Raw genomic sequence first — 13542 nt, 5'->3', positions numbered from 1 at the left:
GTGGTTATTACCTTGGTTAGTACCTTGGTCTCCTTGTCTTAAACCTCCCTTGTTATCGAACGGTTCGGAGAGATCCTTCCTGATCCTGACGGAGCTTTTGATGGTGCTCGCAGATTGTGGGGTGCCTCGCTTTGTGGATTGGGCAGAGCACATTTAAAAGCAAAGCACAAAGAAGCTGATCCATACACATTGTCAGTTCTTCGCCGCCGTATTTGAATAGTTCGGCCGGTAATCTATCCGCGCTGCCGCTTTGTTGTTCTTCAGGCGGATAAATGCTATTCGAAACTTATCATAGTCGATCAATTTTGTAATACTCGTATAGGAAGTAGTCCGATGTAGTTTGTTTTCGCAATCAAACAATAGAAATGTCGCCATCGTCCACTTTTGGGACAGGCTCTTATAAAGTCCTCTTGTATCATCCCATAAAACTTAATGTTTCTGGAGTATTTATTTATTAATTTATCTCATTTTTAGTAGTTTTCGCGAGAACCGTTAAATAGGGAGTAGACAGGGTTATCACCGGGTTTCATCAATCTTTACAGTGTTGATTGCAGTGCTCAATTGATTTGTCCTGAGATAATTTGGATGTTGTACCTGAAGTGATTTAGGAGATATCTACATTAAAGCTTTTAGAGGGCGGGAGCACGTCCTTTATTTATATGTATAGCTTTCTATTAGTGCTTAGTTATCGCACTTTATAGATTTTCGTTTCATGCAGTTTTGTGGGCGTGGCAGTGATCCGATTACGTCTATCTATGAACTCGTCCCCACTTTTTTGCCAAGGAACACATGTAATTCATACTCAAGCTATCGGACGGACAGACAGACAGTCACTCGGAATCCAACTCGTCTCGTCATCCCGATCATTTATTTACAGTAAAATTCTTCATAACTGGACACCCTCCGACACAGTGTTTTTGTCCGGTTATTGGAGCTGTCCATACATGGCGGCGTGTCAAAAACGAGTGTTTAAAAAGTAATCTTATTAGAGTCAGAAGCTGCAACTTAGCACTATACTATATTTCCATTACATTAATAAATGCCAATGTCTGCCAGGATTGAATGAATGACAATCATACCATTGGTTTGCCTTCAGCCAACGGGAACCAGACGGCATCAGCACCAGACAATTTCTTTGCTGTGATCAGTTTGTGTATTGTCCTTAAAAAAATTATCGCAAAACATCAAAAACTAATAAGAATTAAAAAGAAGAACAGGAACTATAAATTGTACACAGTTTTCTTGACATATTTAATGAAATCTTGTCCGTTTATCAGAGATTATTTGAACGAAATATTACCAAAATAGTATTGTGTCCGGTCACTGGAACGTAATCATGTCCGGGTATAGGAATGTTGTGTTCATGAAATTTGTCCAGTTATGGGAGCTGTGCGGTTATGAGGACTATCCATATTGGGGAAGTTTACTGTATATGTAACTCTATACTTACCTCAATTAGTTTTAGCAAGATGTTGCAATAGTATAAAAAACTGAATCGATGCTCTAGAAATATATATTTTAACTTTTCAAAATTTATTAACTTGGATTGTAAAAGAATATTATAATTAACAATTTTAAATGCAAGATTACTCGCATAAACGTCCACATTATATACAGTAGATATGCATATGTGCATACATATGTGTCTATACAAGCATGCGCGTATATTTAGATATAATTTTATTAAATTCTGTGTTGGCCACTGGCGATAAGCTCCAGATTGTATGCGTTACTGGGTTTTTTGGCGGGCATGCACACATCCATACATAGACATGTGTGGAATGTGAATGCATGTGGCTTAAGATATCAGTATACATGTATTCTTTATTGTTTTTATAATTACATACATAAATACACACATACCATATTATGTGTGGAAACAAGCATTTGGAATTATTTCTATAAGTTTGATTTAAAGCATTTAGCTCCATTTTATCATCCTTACTTCGTGGTATGCACAGTTATACTCACGCATACATACACATGTAAGTGGGCATTCGCAGAGGGAATTCGTAGCATCTGCGCTTGTGGTTAGCACTTAACCGATAAGCCAATGCGCACACAGTTAGACTTCGGCAAAGTGCGCAGGCGTGGTTTTGCTGATAAATCGCCGCCTACTCTGTACATAGACCTTTTGAACAACAAAAACTGCAAAGAGTTTTTAATCTAAGTTTAACAGTCATATTGAATCACTAAACCGTCTCAAAATGGATTTTTTCTATAAAACTCACCATATAAGGACCAACTTATACTCATTCGTGTTTTTAAGTCGGAGTTGAGAGGAAGTGTTCAAGGTGCTTAGAAAACTGCAAGTAAATTACAAGCCGGTCCGTCATATGGCAATCTAACTGAGTTCGCTTGTTAGCTGCCTTGTGAAGGGCTTCCTTGTAGTTGAAATACAACTGGAAAAAAATAAGTTCTTAAACATTATTTTATAAAAAAGTGCACTAAGATCGTGAGTGAGAATAATAATTAAATTGAAAATTTGTTGTAAAACTGAAGGACTAAAGCGTGATATTTTATTTATTTATTTATTAGTTGAATTACAAATGTATACGTATATTTTTTAATTCTTGTGGTACGAATGTGTTATTCAGGATATTATTGACAATAAGCAACTATGACATTATAAATAATGTCATGAAAATAATACTGCCGAATTAAAATTTATAATGACAAGCTTTTAGCATAGTCAGAATATAGTTTTTTAAAAATCCCGGTTATGCTTATAGAAAAATTGAAAAAATAATAAAAATTTTTTGACGAGCTTTTATCTTGTTCTTTTCGCCTTGAAGAAGCAATTTTTCATTTTTTGTCAGAGGATTTATACGGGGAGAAAGGAATTAAGAAATCGAAAGCTAAAGAGAGAATATTTCCATATTAGAATTTATGCTTGACCGTTCAGTTTGTATGACAGCTATATGCTATATCGGTCCGATATCGACGTTTCTGAATTTTAAGAGAGAAGGGACCTGTGCAAAATTTTGGAGCGATATCTCACAAACTGAGGTACCTGTTTGCGTATATATGTACAGACAGATGAACATATGTATATAAATCGATTCAGCTCGTCACGTTGATAATTTATATATATTTTAGATGGTTTCCTACGTTTCCTTCTGAGTGTTGCAAACTTCGTACTAAACTTAGTACACCCTGTTCGGGGGGAAAAACGGTTTAAAAGGATATAATGTGGGGGACAGTGATTTCAACGTTCTGGACTAAATTTCCAGTTATAAACAATTTATCCTTTTTACTGGTGTTCGTTTAAAAATAATATATTAATTGATTTTTATTTTGGATTGGAAAGATTTTTATTTTAGAATTGGAGCCATGAACGATCAACTTTAAATTAGATTCCTTCCACTCTTTAAAGTAGATAGATCAAATAACTCCAGCGCTAAAAGCGCTCACGATATGCAATATCAATGGCTGAAAAAACTTACTTAGTGAGATCGAAACGTGTAAAAAAATCAGGGAGCCTCTAAAAAAAATCAAAATAATGTATTTCTTGCTACCACAAACTCTTGATGACCAATAAAAATATAGAATGAAATAATTCCAATTGTGGGGTTAAAAACCTAAAACTTTATTTTCCGAAAATCAGAATTAAAAATTGGAAATTTAATTTGAATCCAAAAATTATAATTAAAAATTGATAAAATACTTTTTTAATATAAAATTTTTAGCATCATTTAAAAAGGATATTCTTTCAAATTAAAAGGCGCAATTGGGTTTGAAAAGGAAATATTTACAAATTTCAAAATGATACAGCGCATGTTCGAAAACGTGAACAAATTAAAAACAAGACAGTCACATTTGCGAAGTGTACACGTGTTCGAATACCCAAAAATGATGAGCTAATAAACATATGTATGTATGTATGTTTATACATTTAAATTAACAATTTATTATTGTTTCGTATATGGACATATTAATTTGTACTTAAAGGATATGATAGGAAATGTAACTTTAAGAAAAGTGTTATTAAAAAAAATCAGCCATCTTTTGTTTTTACTTTATGTTTTTCTAATAATTGAAATACACATCGTTTTGATCGACGTTTTGATGACTATCCAACTCTGGTGCTTTAATGCAAATTTCCATTGCTTCATTTGGTTTGATTTTCTCCGGTGTCTCTGAGGCGCAGTTTTCGTCTGATTCATCTTCTGGTTCAATATCGTCGTCCGCAATATCTACCTCAATATATTCGTTTCATTCACTTCCATTCCAAGAGTTGGTAACGTACATTCATTCGAAAATTTTTAATAACAGACAAATTCGCAATAACTTAAATATCTTTGAGGAACGAACAAAAACAAACCTCAGTATTTAAACTGTGAAGGAGATTGATTGTGTTGCTCATCAAGGAGCGAAGTTCGGCAGCTTTTAATCTTCATTGGCTGGGCAAATCAGATTTCATCTAGAAGGCTGTTTTTGTAACGCAGCTTCGTGATTTTTATTGCATTCTGATCCACAGGTTGAATGAGTTGCGGAACGAATGATTTGTAAAGCCATTTTTTTAAAAACAGCCGACTTCATCCAGGCGGATTTAGATTACTTGTAATCATTCGGACAAAGAAAATTTTTAAAATAGCGCAATACATAAACGTGACTCGTTGCATCAACCACTATACGCCTGAGGCTGTTTTCCAAACTGGAGAAAATCGTTTCCAGAATAAATCGGACTTGCCAGCATTATATAGCTGATCCAAGTCCAATTGGCTCATTTTAGTTTTTTTAGTCCTTCTATAAAAGGTTAACAAGCTGAGGCTGTGAAGAGACCTTACCAGTGATGGATTACCGCCTAGGCCCGCCAGGCCCGGGTCGGCATTGGGCGGCAAATTTTTCAGAACGTCAAAATTTTAAATCTGATATAATGTCACGACAATACATTTTAAGGATTTATTCTGATTTTTTTTATATAAATTTACAAATAAATTTCTATGAAATAGAATGTAATTCATTAACTTGATAAACTTTTTTATTCGTGAGTGCAATACTGATAAAAAATGTTTTATAACAGAAATAATTGAATATTGATAAGCTTTTTCTGACGAATTTTCAAAGCTCTGTTGACTTGTTGTATCTTTAGTAAAGTTAATCTTACAAGTGAGCCGCTTCTAAAATTGCACAATGTTTTCTTATTTTATTTTCAATGATTCCGGTGTTTCATATATGAATTGATATAAGTATTCATTTAAAATAAATCTTTTTGTTTGTATACAAAAATATTTTTATTCTTAAAACTTGGTACTATATCCCCGATTTTGCATTACGGCATTACATCTGCGTACTGTACTTTCTACAAGCTGCTCACACCTCTCCTCTTTGGGATGGAATACCAAGCTTCCTTAATACCTTCCCATAAATGTTCAAAATTTGAGAAATTTTTAGCCGAAATTTTAATTTTAACATTGTTCTATAGGTTTTCTATGGGACTAAGGTCATGGTTTTGCGCTGACCAATCCAAAACATTTATATTTTCTTTCATAAGCCAATTCTTTGTGACCTTCGCCGTATGCTTAGGGTCGTTATCCTGCATTAAAGTCCAGCGAAGGGGCATGCAATTAAAAGCAAATAGTTTTACTTCGTTCCTTAATATGTCTAAATATTGATATCGGTGCATTTTTCCGTTAATACGAATACTAATTGGGCCCACGTCTTCCAACAGTCTTCCGCGATATATTTAATCCATATTCGTCATTGATTTCCTGCATTATTTGTCTTGAAGACTTAAACGGTTCGGCCTTGTTTTTTCCGGACTATGGCTATATCTTCAGTAATTGTTGTCTTTCGCGGTGGTTGGAGTTTTTTTTGTTTTTGGTCAAATGGATCTCATTAGATTTACCGTGCGATTCTGTAACGTGAGACAGTCTCAAGTCTCTAAATTTGAGAATTCAGAGATGTTTTTACACTTGAATGAAAATAAATATGTCGATAACAAATATTAAATTTTCTATAACATCGTCAAAAAACATAATTACCAATAAAAATATAAATATATGTTCACCTTGTTTCATAATATTTACGAAATTTATGTAAAATTTATTTATTTTTAACTTTTTCGTGTTTGAGTTGCTTACAAAATATAAAAATACGACAATCGATTAATATCTATGATGATCTCTATTCAGTATATTCAAAATGGCAGACAAGAGCTCTTTTTAGTTTTGTGACCGGCTAACTATCAGGTCTCAATATTTTGAGACTAACGCTAGAGACTGTTTAGTGAATAGTAACTAGTCTCAAATTGAGACTTTGCCTCAAAATGTCTCAAATAGAGACTAGAGACTGGTTACAGAATCCCGCTATTAATGAGTTTAAGGCCATTATAAACCATTTTCCGGGAACAATTCAATAAAACAGCAATTTCGGCAACAGTTTTCCCAGAATCTTACAATAATGCAAGCAACGTGTCAGGTTTATATTCAGGAGTGCAAGCACGAATCAAAACAACTAATCCATTAGCTGAATATATTCCTTGTTCTGGTCACTCTTTAAATGTAGTGGGAACTTGTGCAGCTGAATCTGTTACCGAAGCAGTTGACTTTTTTTCTACTTTGCAAGAATTATACAATTTTTTTTACCGTTTCGACACATCGTTGGGAAATTTTAAGACAGCATACAAGTTTAAGACTTAAAAGCCTTTCTCAAACTCGTTGGTCGGCTCGACATGATGCATGCTACACATTAGAAAAAGAGTGGCCTGGAATAATTGTTGCACTAAACTTTATTGGTGAAAACAAAGATGAAAAACCTACTATGCGAGCTGAAGCTAAGGGACTGCAGCAAAAATTACAACATCTAGAAACAGCAATTCTAGTCATTGTTTGGAAAGCAATTTTGGATCGCTTTAATGCTGCGAGTAAGAAGCTTCAGGATTCTTAAGCTGATTTATCATCTGTGATAAGAATATATAGTTCTTTGGCATTATTTCTCCAAGTTATGAGAGATAAACAATTTTCTGTTTATGAAAACACGCCAAAGCACTATCTGGAGTTCAAAATTATTACCACTATGACACCCGTCGTAAAAAAAAACCCGAAAACTTCAGGCTGACGAGACACGGGAAAATGAAAGAACAGCTTTATCTGGAGAAGAAAATTTTCGAACCAACGTTTACTATCTAATTTTAGATACTTTAACCGTGCGATTCTGTAACGTGGAAATAAATATGTCGATAACAAATATTAAATTTTCTATAACATCGTAAAAAAACATAATTACCAATAAAAATATAAATATATGTTCACCTTGTTTCATAATATTTACGAAATTTATGTAAAATTTATTTATTTTTAACTTTTTCGTGTTTGAGTTGCTTACAAAATATAAAAATACGACAATCGATTAATATCTATGATGATCTTTATTCAGTATATTCAAAATGGCAGACAAGAGCTCTTTTTAGTTTTGTGACCGGCTAACTACCAGGTCTCAATATTTTGAGACTAACGCTAGAGACTGTTTAGTGAATAGTAACTAGTCACAAATTGAGATTTTGCCTCAAAATGACTCAAATAGATACTAGAGACTGGTTATAGAATCCCGCTATAAGTGTACAATTGACAGGACGTAAAAGTGCTTATCATAATCTTTACGAAAAATTTAATTTTTTTGACTATTTATATGAAATAGATACCAATGAATTAAAAATTCGCGCAGATGAATTAGTTACTAAGTATTCTGATGAATTGGAAGATACTTTCGCGAATGAATGTATTCATTTGCACTGTCAACTCAAAGATTCTCTAATGACCACAAAAAATATTCGTTCCGCGCAAGGAATATACAATTTTTTGCATTCTCAAAATCTTCAAGATGTTTATCTAAATATAGACATTGCTCTACGTATTTTTTTGAGTATTTCGGCTACGAACTGTTCAGGAGAAAGATCTTTTTCCACCTTAAAAAGAGTCAAAACGTATTTACGCGCAAGTATGGGCCGAGATGGACTCAATGCTTTAGCACTACTGTCAATTGAAGCCCAACTAGTTTAAGAAATTGATTACAACGACATAATTGATGATTTTAGTAAGACGAAAGCCAGAAAGAAAATATTTAAAAATTAAGTTATACATTATAGTTTAAGAAAACTAACTGTTATTTATGTTGTTAATATTTATTTGTATTGTTTAACAATTATACTTTGATGAAATAACTATTATATCTTAAAAATATGAACGGACTCAAAGAAATAAAATTTCATCCTTTAAAAAGGGCGGCTAATCAGACAGGGCCTAGGGCGGCAAAATACTTAATCCGCCACTGGACCTTACGCCTGATATTTAAAAAACCAGAATGCCAAAATTTTACTCTACATCGCTAAAAATCAGGTTCGTTTTCCTTTAATTTTGAATGAAGCTTTTTCTTTTAGCATTAAAGCACTTACTTGTCAGTTGTTATTTTGCATACGCATAAACAACGATAAAGAGATTTCTCCATATTAGGCAGTTCTGTAGAGTGCAGTTTTGTTTACGCGTTTGAAAATTACTTGACTTTTTGCTTTAATTCCACAAATTTTTATTTAGTAACATTATATTTCTTCACCAAGAACGTCACACTCAACCCTTGTGGTAACTGACCGATAATTTCTACTTTTCCTTTTACGTCAAACACTCTGGTTTCTTAGAACTCATTGTTATGTAATCTAATATGAAACGCTTCATGCAAAACCAAACTTGCAACTGAAATTTGTTGCCCGTAACATGCAACCGTAAAAACAGCAACCGTAATTTACTTTTAGAGGTTTCCCCAATTTCAAAACTATTTAAGGTCCGTTCAAAATTCTTTCAAACATTGAAACGTGTTTTGTTCAGGTTCTAGAACAGTCAGTGGAAAAATATATAATTATTATAATGTTAATTCAATTAATTTTAATTCTTTTTGTTGCATTATTTAAAACTGCTTTTTTAGTACAAAATTATAAACCAGGATTTTAGGTTAAAAAATAGTCTAATTTATTTTTATACTTTTGACGTTAACCAGAGAATGGCAGTCTTATCGCGTTTTATGCATATGACTATGTACTTGTGGAATCGGTTGTGATGTTAGCTTGCAAATGAGGGCCTTACAGAGCTTACGTGTATTTCTCTTAATCGCAAGTAGCTTAGCAACAGCCAGTAGCGGATTCAGAAATACTTGTTACAAGTTTATAACAATGTAATATTTATGTACAATTATTACAATAATAAATTCTATTTTAATTACATTAATGCATCAATAGCCAACAAAAATTTATAAAAATTTGTGGTGTTCTTTGAAATTTATTTCACTTACGCATATAATACACGAAGACTTCTCCCTTCCAAATAAAATCCTTTTCAAAATAAAGCAAAAAAAAGATGTTGTATGGAAGCATGAAACGCGTTTGGTTTCCGTCTATCGCAAGGAATAACAGCAATTTTTATATTGCACAACTAGCCGAAACTACTGTGGAAGTGTATGCTGCCGCTGACGCTTAGTAAATTTGTTTTAACAAAAGTGTTTGTAAGTATTTGTGTTTCACATCTAAATTGACCATTATTTTAACGATCATTGGACCGTTTGTGGTGACCGTACTAAGGACTTCATTTCTTTCATCGATATGTATGTATACTATAGTAAGTATTATAATTCGTCGGTGTTCCTTTTAAGTGTATTGGTGAACCTTTCAGCAGTTTTTTGCATAGATCTCGCGTTTTAACTGCTTGCTGTTTTTGGCGCAATTACCACTTGGCGAATTCTTCATTTTCATAATTATTCCATAACCTAGCGATAGGCGAAAATATAATCTCATCGATATTGAAATTCGCAAAAGTAAAAGTTTTTGATAAACATATAAATAAATGCGGTTTATATTTGTTTTCCATAATAACGTATTTTATTCGCCTAATGTATTATGGGAATTAATTGCAGGCAAAGTTGTACATATACACTGGAATTCCTTATAAATGGACACCCGCCTGTTGCTTGGTTGTTGTTCACATATGAGGGCGTGTGTTGACAAAAACGTGTGTTTACAATGTATTTTTATACTTGAATTGTTAACAACAGTTAAGAATAAATAAACAAACAGAAACTACAAATTGTAAACAATTTTCTTTACACAATTTGCGAAATCTTGTCCGTTTATCAGAGATAATTTGCACGAAATGTCACTTATTTCGTGTCCGGTCATTAGAATGCAGTCATGGCCAATATATGTATACGTTGTGTTCATGAAATTTGTTCGGTTATGGGAGCTGTTCGGTCATGGGGACTATCCGTATTAGGGAATTATACTGTACATACCTGCATGTACAAATGAATGTACGAGATATCTTATACATAAAAATGAGCCACAGCAAGGAAGGACCAGAAAATTTTGACAATTATTCGTTTATACTCGCATAAGGTTCTAACGGAGGAATTTTTTGGAAAATCGCCATCGATTTTGCATTTACATTCGATAGAATAAGTGATCTCCTGTCATCAAACAAACAGTCGTCGCACTAGCGACTTGGCTCTCACGTCACTGTTGACAAACATAACTTAGAAGTTGTAGATAATTTCGTCTATTCAGGAACCAGTATTAACACCAACAACGTCAGCCTGGAAATCCAACGCAGGATAACTCTTGCCAACAGATGCTACTCCAGACTGAGTAGGCAATTGAGAAGCAAAGTCCTCTCTCGACGAACAAAAACCAAACTCTATAAGTCACTCATAATACCCGTCCTGCTATATGGTGCAGAGGCCTGGACGATGACAACAACTGATGAGTCAACGTTGCGAGTTTCCGAGAGAAAAGTTCTGCGAAAGATTTATGGTCCTTTGCGCGTTGGTTACGGCGAATATCGCATTCGATGGAACGATGAGCTGTACGAGATATACGACGTCATTGACATAGTTTAGCGAATTAAAAGGCAGCGGCTACGCTGGCTAAGTCATGTTGTCCGAATGGACGAAAACACTCCAGCTCTGAAAGTACTCGACGCAGTACCCGCCGCGGGAAGCAGAGGAAGAGGAAGACCTCCACTCCGTTGGAAGGACCAGGTGGAGAAGGACCGTGCTACGCTTGGAATATCCAATTGGCGCCATGTAGCAAAAAGAAGAAAAGAAGACTGGCGCGCTGTTGTTAACTCGGCTATAATCGCGTAAGCGGTGTCTACGCCTATTAAGAAAAAGAATAAGAGCTAAGCCGAATTAGAAATGACCGTGTATCCATCCTTCTGTCTGTATATAAACGAATTAGTCCTCCAGTTTCTGAGAAATTGATCTATTGCTTTTGCATCAATCAGAAACAATTTTAGTAAATACAATAAATTAATCCACCGAAAAGCGTTACAAAACATGACAGTTCGATTCCCACAAATTTTTATTTTACCAAAAAATACGTTCACTTTAGACAATGGCTCGTGATAAAAGGTTGGCAGCTGCTTTACCACGCTAGCTTAGGGTCTGCTGAAGATAGTTGAAACAAGAAAAAACGTTAACTTCGGCTGCACCGAGCTAATATACCCTTGAAAGGTGCATTTCTTTTAGTAACTATACCCAACTCTTCTTTTACACGGTTTGTTTTTTTTACACGGTTTTGAAGTTATACGGTTGAGAAAAAAATGTTTGTTTGTAAAAATTTTTTAATAAGTATACTACGATTTCAAAATCACTGTCTGGTAATTATGTTTGTTTTTACCGCACTTAGCACCACTGCTGAAATGAACATACATAGTAGTAACTGGGAAATCCCTTTCGATAACTCTTACCTACACGTTTTGTTCGCATGATATTTACATTGCTGAAAATGTAAAGAAAATGTATCAGTTAAATATGTTAGAACAATCATACAATTATGGCCCAGATATGATTCCCTCATGCTTTCTTAAGAAATGTGTCAAATATACATATATACCAACCCCTAACAAAACTATTTAATTCATCTCTTATGCAAGGCTTATTTCCTTCCATATGGAAAAAGTCATTTATAATTCCTTTACATAAGAGTGAAAACTATAGGGGAAATAGCAAAGTTGTCTGCAATACCTAAACTTTTTGAAGCAATTATAACAGACGACATAACCTTCCGGATATCTCCACTAATTTCTTGTTCTCAGCACGGTTTTCGTAAAGGTAAATCTACAATAACTAATTTGTTGAATTTGTATCACATGTATCAACGTGCTTTAAGGAGAATAAGAATACTGATGTTATATACACAGATTTTAGTAAAGCTTTTGATGAAGTATCCCATTGAATTATTTTGAATAAACTTGATCTTCTTGGATTTCAACCAATATTTATAAAATGAGTCGCTTCTTATCTTAGTAATAGAATTCAACAAGTCATATTTAACGATACTTTTTCTGACATAATCAATGTCCCTTCAGGCGTTCCTCAAGGTAGCCATCTAGGTCCAATTCTGTTCTTGTCATTTATTGATGACATATCATCTGTTGTTAAGTCTTCAAAAGTTTTATTATATGCTGACGATGTAAAACTTTTTAAAACGTATACTTCTTGGTGTGATAGAAATGCCATGCCATTGAACCTTAAAAAATGTAAAACGATGTGTTTTTCCGGATACACTTAAAATACCGAAGTTCAAAATGCCGACACACCAAAATACCGACAAATCGAAACATCGACAAATCATACAAATTCCATAGAAAATATTTTTGAAAAATATTTGCAAAATCAAGTTCTATAGCCGATTCAATAGCCGAGGACTTGGAAGAAGTTCAATGCGAAAGAACAAAGCACTCCCAGGTCTTGGTTCGACCAGCGTTTTTTTCTTTGATGCGCGCCCGAAGGCCGCCAACGCAAAAAAGAGTTCAACGCGAAAGAACTAATTACGCCCAGGTGTTGGTTCAAATTTGGTTATTTTTTTTAAACGCGGCCGAAGTCCAGGTGTTGATCCGAACAGGGTAACCGCTTTGTTGTCAAAATTACAAAGGCTTTTTTCAAAGGCATCCGAATAAAATTACTTTCAAACTTGGTAAAAAATGGGAAATTTGCTTTTCAAATTGCTTTCAAATATTTGAAGTAGGCTAGAATTTTGAATTGTAAAAACTTTTGTATACATGAGTATGTCATGAGTTTGGTTTTGTTATAATGGCCAATTTTTTTAAATTTTAAAATACTTTGGGGAAAAATAAAAGTTAAAATGTGATAATTATGTATATTTTAATGGAATAATATTAGTAAACAGCCAAAAGAAGCAAGCTTCCTTTTTTTCATAGCACAAAGAGAGATTTGTCGGTATTTTGATTTTTCGGTGTTTTGATTTGTCGGAATTATAAATTTCGAGATTTTGAATGTCGGCATTACGTTATACATCCAGCAGAATTCTCTTTCTATTTCATCTTACACGGTTTCCAGATGACATGGAACGTATCCCCCCCCTTTTTACTATAGGAAACTCCTCTTTTTTTAGACGGATTTCTGAGGAACGTACATATCTACCCCCTAAAAAAAGAGTTGGGAGTATGTGTTTAAGTAAATCTAAAGACGTAACCGGCAAGTGGTTTTCATCCAAAGGAAAACTAGTTCGTATATATACGGCCAGACGGACATGGCTAA

At 34.0% G+C, this 13542-nt stretch overlaps 1 long non-coding RNA gene across 1 annotated transcript; it reads right to left on the bottom strand.

The window, feature by feature from the left end:
* Positions 1-1357: 1357 nt before the first annotated feature.
* LOC125778089 (uncharacterized) lies at positions 1358-10845 on the bottom strand. Its single transcript, XR_007422479.1, has 3 exons — positions 9283-10845; positions 2232-2402; positions 1358-2148 (listed from the first exon to the last, which is right to left on the bottom strand). It is a non-coding gene; the product is annotated as an uncharacterized LOC125778089 (long non-coding RNA).
* Positions 10846-13542: the final 2697 nt, after the last annotated feature.

The sequence above is a fragment of the Bactrocera dorsalis genome, chromosome 4, assembly GCF_023373825.1.
Source record: "Bactrocera dorsalis isolate Fly_Bdor chromosome 4, ASM2337382v1, whole genome shotgun sequence".
In the NCBI taxonomy this organism is placed as follows: domain Eukaryota; kingdom Metazoa; phylum Arthropoda; class Insecta; order Diptera; family Tephritidae; genus Bactrocera; species Bactrocera dorsalis.
Note: the sequence above shows the minus strand (reverse complement) of the source record. Positions and strands in the feature narration are given on the sequence as shown.